Here is a 6055-nt window from a genome sequence, read left to right on the forward strand (position 1 = left end):
CCACACGAGCCCACGAATCTCGATCAGAAGTTCTGCTTCAGAAAATCAGTACAGTATGCTAGTACTGCGCTGATCCTTCTTTGATGGTTGATCAGGTGCCTCCTTCTTCTTAATTTGGACTCTTCCAAAGATGGAAAGTAGAAGGAGGAGTTTCAGATCTGAGACACTCTCAGAAAACTCAAGATGGAAGGAGGAAAGATATGAAAATAAAAACCCTAGAAGAAGACCCTCTTCTTCTTCACGTTTTTCTCTCTAGACACCCAAACTTGTATCTTTTATATCTCTACGACCCAAAGGTATTTCTCTCTGATTTTTGGATGACAGAAAGGTCTCTCAAATATCTATCTCTCCTTAAAATTTCATGAAGAAACTCATCTTATATAGAGAGATATAATAGAGTCTTTATCTAGGTCAAACACCTAGTCAAGGCTTATCCAAACATGGCAAGTTAAGGGACGCCCAACTCTTGAGCACCTCCTCCATATTTTCGTATATGGATCACAGAAAAGGGTGCACAATGTATATCCTAAAAGCCACAAAAATTCTAAAAAAAATTTGGATAAATTCGGTGCAAAATTGAAAGAGTTTTGGATTTCTAAAACTCTATCTCATAGAATTCGAAATCCAAACTTATTCCTTTTAGATTTGATCCAAACCACCTTCCATGTAAGAAAGAAGAGAGGAGACCTTTTGTGAACGTGGGAGAGATCTGGGAGAGGGCTTTTGTCGCATAAAATAAGTGGAGATTGGCGTTGGAATAAGAGAGAGGGCGTGGAGAAGGTTTATGTGGCGCAAGGTGGAATCCTAGTCCTACTAGGATTCTGTCTCATAACTTGTTTTAATTTGGTTTCCCAAACCAAATCAAATCAAAATTAGATCAACCCAATTAAAATAGGTCTTAACCCAATTAAGAACCTAATTTAATCAGATTAAATTAAATTTAAATCTGATTTAATTTTCTAATCAAATTAAAATTAGATTGACCCAAGTCCTAGTTGAACTAGGACTATTTTTTCTTTGCACTTGGCGTATCCAATAAACCAATTGGACTTGATCCAATCAAGCCCAAACCAAATCTAATTAAATCATATTTAATTAGACTTAATCTCAGCCCATTGGCTTAATCAAATTAAGCCAATTAGCAATCGAATTGCTAATCGATCTTCCTGCAACACTTGCACTGGGTTAAATGTCAATCGTATTGATCATTTAACCCTAGAATGATTCTTAATCGTTGATCAACCATCTGATCGGATCATGAACTCTAATGTGTGTGACTTATAGGTCCGAACCTAAGCTGGTAGCATAGAAATAAATTCCTATACCAATCGAAGCGACCATCTAGCAATGGTACCCCGACGACCGGATAGGTCGAATGTGTAGAACAACATCCTTAGAACCCATGCGGATATAGTTTTCATATAATTCATCCCCTTGACCAAAATGATCATAGGACACCCTAGAGCTCAACTGTCAACTCTGATCAGGTTATCCATATTGTATTTCAAAATATCAAATCCATCTGATGGATTACCCTGGCCAAGGTTTTGCTAAATTGAAATACAGCGACTCATTCTTCTCCAACTCTAGGAGTGGTCAATCCATCTCGATCACACTCTGACTTCGCAAGTACTTGACTGTGCCCAGAAGTCTTCCATCCCTGAATTAGAAATTCAGTTAGTCCAGTACCAAAGCACAGTGAGTTGCTTGCAAGTCACTGAGGTGATCTCAAGTCTAAGGACACTTATACCTATATCCCATCAGAGACATTCTCGACAGCAGAATGCTCTGAAGTTGGTCACGTTCAATGACGATGTACCCTTACATCTCACCTGTATGCCATACCAGTGTCTCCACACTCTTTGGTTAAGAGGACAACCAACCCATATGGCTACAGCGACCTATGCTCGATAGAAGCTGTCGTCCTTATTAACAGCCTATCATTTGGTCGTGAACAGTTTTAAGGACTAATCGATAAATCCTCTCTTTATCGAACCTAAATAGTCCTAAGGATTTCATCATAACAACGGCGTTCATTAGAAGATGAAAGCTTATGATGAAGATGCCAAATATATTTATTTATTAACAAATCAATTACAATACTTGGTTGCTCAACCGTCAACAGCTTGACGATTGACTTTTTGGGACACATTTCCCAACAACTCCCACTTGTCCTAAAGCCACTCGGCACAGTATCTAATACCCATCTTCGACTTGTGGTTGTCGAACTCCTTTATTGCCAGGGCTTTAGTGAAGGGGTCGGCTAGGTTCTCCTTTCCGTCGATCTTCTGAAGGTCGACGTCACCTCGATCCATGATCTCTAGGATCAGGTGAAAGCGGTGCAAGATGTGCTTCGTCCGCTAATGTGCTTTGGGTTCCTTCACCTGAGCTATGGCACCAGTGCTGTCGCAGTAGAGCAGGACTGGACCATCGAGAGAGGGTCCTACTCCGAGCTCGTTGATGAATTTTCTCAGCCACACAGCTTCCTTCGCGGCATCTGATACTGCGATATACTCCGCTTCACAAACAGAGTCTGCCACAGTATGCTGCTTGGAACTCTTCCAGCAGATGGCTCCACCATTCAGAGTAAAGATATAACCCGACATGCTCCTGCTGTCATCATGGTCAGATTGAAAGCTAGAGTCTGTGAACCCCACAAGTTTTAGATCTGACTTGCCATAAACCAACCATTGGTCCTTAGTATTTCTCAAATACTTAAGGATGGCTTTAAACACTTTCCAGTGGTTTTCTCCAGGATCAGATTGGTATCTACTCACTACTCCTAGTGAGTATGCCACATCTGGTCTTGTACATGTCATGGCGTACATGATAGATCCCACGGCTGAAGCATATGGGACTCTACTCATATGCTCTCTCTCTTCAGGAGTTGTCGGACAATCCTTCTTAGAGAGAGAAATTTTTTGGCCTATCGGTAGACAGCCCTTCTTGAAATTCTCCATGCTGAATCTCTTCAGCACAGTGTCTATGTACATGGACTGGGATAACCCAAGCATCCTTTTAGATCTATCCCTATAGATCTTCATCCCTAGGATGTAGGATGCTTCACCCAAGTCCTTCATGGAGAACTGTGATGACAACCAAACTTTTATTCCCTGTAGTGCGGGGATGTCATTCCCGATTAAGAGAATGTCATCCACGTACAAGACAAGGAATACCACAACTGGACCATTTGCCCATTTATAGATGCAGGGATCTTCTCCATTCTTAATGAAGCCATACGTTTTGATCACCTTATCAAAACGCATGTTCCAACTCTGAGAAGCTTGCTTCAATCCATAAATAGATCTCTGAAGCTTGCACACCTTGGACTCATCTGTGGATGTAAACCCCTCAGGTTGTATCATATACACCTCTTCGGTCAGCTCTCCATTCAGAAAAGCTGTCTTTACATCCATCTGCCAGATCTCATAATCTAGATGGGCAGCTATTGCAAGCATTATCCGAATAGATTTGAGCATTGCCACAGGAGAAAATATCTCATCATAGTCAATACCATAACGTTGACGATACCCCTTGGCAACCAGACGGGCTTTATAGGTCTCCACCTTTCCGTCTGCGCCCCTCTTCCTTTTGAAGACCCATTTACACCCAATGGGTTTAACCCCTTCAGGTGGGTCAACCAATGTCCATACATCGTTGACCTTCATGGACTCCATTTCGGATTTCATGGCTTCAAGCCATTTCTCGGAATCAGGTCTCTGCATAGCATCCATATAGGTGATCGGATCCTCATTATTCTCATCAAGTTCGATGGGATCACCGTCCTGGACCAAGAAACCGTAGTATCTGTCCAGCTGACGCGGTACTCTACCGGATGCCTTAATGGTACAGGTATATTGGGCTCCGGATCTGATCTAATCATATCCGACTCAGGTTCAGCTATTGGTGTCGGTCCTTCTACCTGTTGAACTTCATCAAATTCAACCTTAGAGGCAACGGTTCCTTCACCAAGGAACTCCTTTTCTAAAAAGATTGCCTTAAGGCTGACGAACACCTTTTGTTCATCAGCATGGTAGAAAAAATATCCTTTTATCTCTTTGGGGTACCCTATGAATGAGCATTTGTCAGACCTAGGTCCAAGTTTATCTGTGACTAATCGTTTGACATAGGCCGGGCACCTCCAGACCCTAAGGTGTGAAAGTGCTGGCTTACGTCCCGTCCATATCTCATATGAAGTCTTAATTACAGACTTACTTGGAACCCTATTTAATAGATAACAGGCCGATTCGAGTGCATATCCCCAGAAGGATATCGGCAAGCTAGCAAAACCCATCATGGATCGGACCATGTCTAATAGAGTCTGATTCCTCCTTTCAGACACACCATTATGCTGTGGTGTTCCTGGAGGAGTCCATAGGGAGAGAATCCCATTCTCTCCTAGATATGTGAGAAATTCACTAGAAAGGTATTCTCCTCCTCGATCAGATCGAAGAGTTTTAATACTCTTCCTAGTTTGTTTTTTTACTTCACTTCGGAATCGTTTGAACATTTCAAATGAATCCGACTTATGTTTCATCAGATAGACATATCCATATCGGGATAGGTCATCCGTGAAAGTTATGAAGTAGAAATATCCACCTCTAGCACTGGTGCTCATGGGCCTGCATACATCAGTATGTACTAGGCCCAAGAGCTCAGTAGCTCTCTCACCTTTTCCAGTAAAAGGTGACTTGGTCATTTTACCAAGAAGACAGGACTCACAGGTTGGAAGTGATTCACAATCATTAACTTCGAGGATTCCCTCTTGAGTCAACCTGTTTATTCTGTTCTTGTTTATATGACCTAGCCTACAGTGCCATAAGTAGATATCTGACACACTATCTAATCTAGGGTGCTTGCTAGTAGAATAGACTCTTATCAGGCTTGACCTTTTTGGTCTGGCTCTACACTGATGTCCTAGCCTGAATTTGCACCTTCTTTACTTTCTTCTTCTTGTTCTTCTTTCCTTTCTTAAAAGGTCGAGAACCAGAAGATGAACCTCCCACTAAATTCACCGACTCCTTGTGAAGTTGGCGATCCTTCTCAAAGTTCTAAAGCAACCCCAGTAACCCGTGGTAGTTCTCTTCAGGCTTTGTCATTCTATAATGAGTGAGGAATGGGAGATAAGACTTGGGCAGCGAGTTCAGTATTGCATCTTTCCCAAGCTGCTCATGCAAGAAAAAGTCGAGCTTGCTCAATCATTCCATCAGCTCGATCATGTACAATACATGATCGGTGACAGAGGCACCATCCCGCATTTTGGCATTGAAGATGGCACAACTAGTCTTGTGCCTCTCCACGTCATCGGGTGTGCCAAAGGCATCCTCTAACACTTGAAGCTTGTCCTTTGGCAGAGCCATCTCAAATCTGCGACTGAACTCTTCGCTCATAATAGCCAGCATGATACAGCGCACCGTGGTCCGATCACTGAGCCACTTCTGGTAAGTGTCTCTGATTGTTCCACGTGCATTGACAGCTGGCTCCTCAGGTGCAGGATCTATTATCACATATAGGATCCGTTCATGCTCCAGGACTATCTTCAACTTTCGGTACCAGCTACCGAAGTTGGGTCCCACCAACTTATCATTGTCCAACAATGATCGGAGCGATAGGGAAGTGGCCATATTTGCACAAAGGAGAACCATAGCCTAACTAGTAATTGATTCATTAAACCTAAAGATTTGGACTTTAATCAAAAGGTTTCTCCCACTATTTTATTCGAATTGGTAGCCTCTACCTCCAATTCGAGGAATTACCCTAATTCCTTAGCGGGTACTAGAATTCACTTAGACTGCACATAAGCCCAACTTTGGTTGGCCAACCCATGTACATCTAAGGGTAGGTTCATAACCAATTGTTTCTCTAAATAATTTCTAGTAATTTTAATTTTGCCACAGAAACCTAATCAGTAGGCTTTGGCCTCCACTATAAGGATCCAGTTAGGTCCAACCATTAACATGATCATACTTGGTGTATCTAACCAACGAATGATTAAGCCCAACTTTGGTTGGCTCACCTAACCACCATTAGAGAGACACTTCCAAGTCATCATATG

This window comes from Elaeis guineensis, chromosome 14 (genome assembly GCF_000442705.2).
Source record: "Elaeis guineensis isolate ETL-2024a chromosome 14, EG11, whole genome shotgun sequence".
Lineage (NCBI taxonomy): Eukaryota > Viridiplantae > Streptophyta > Magnoliopsida > Arecales > Arecaceae > Elaeis > Elaeis guineensis.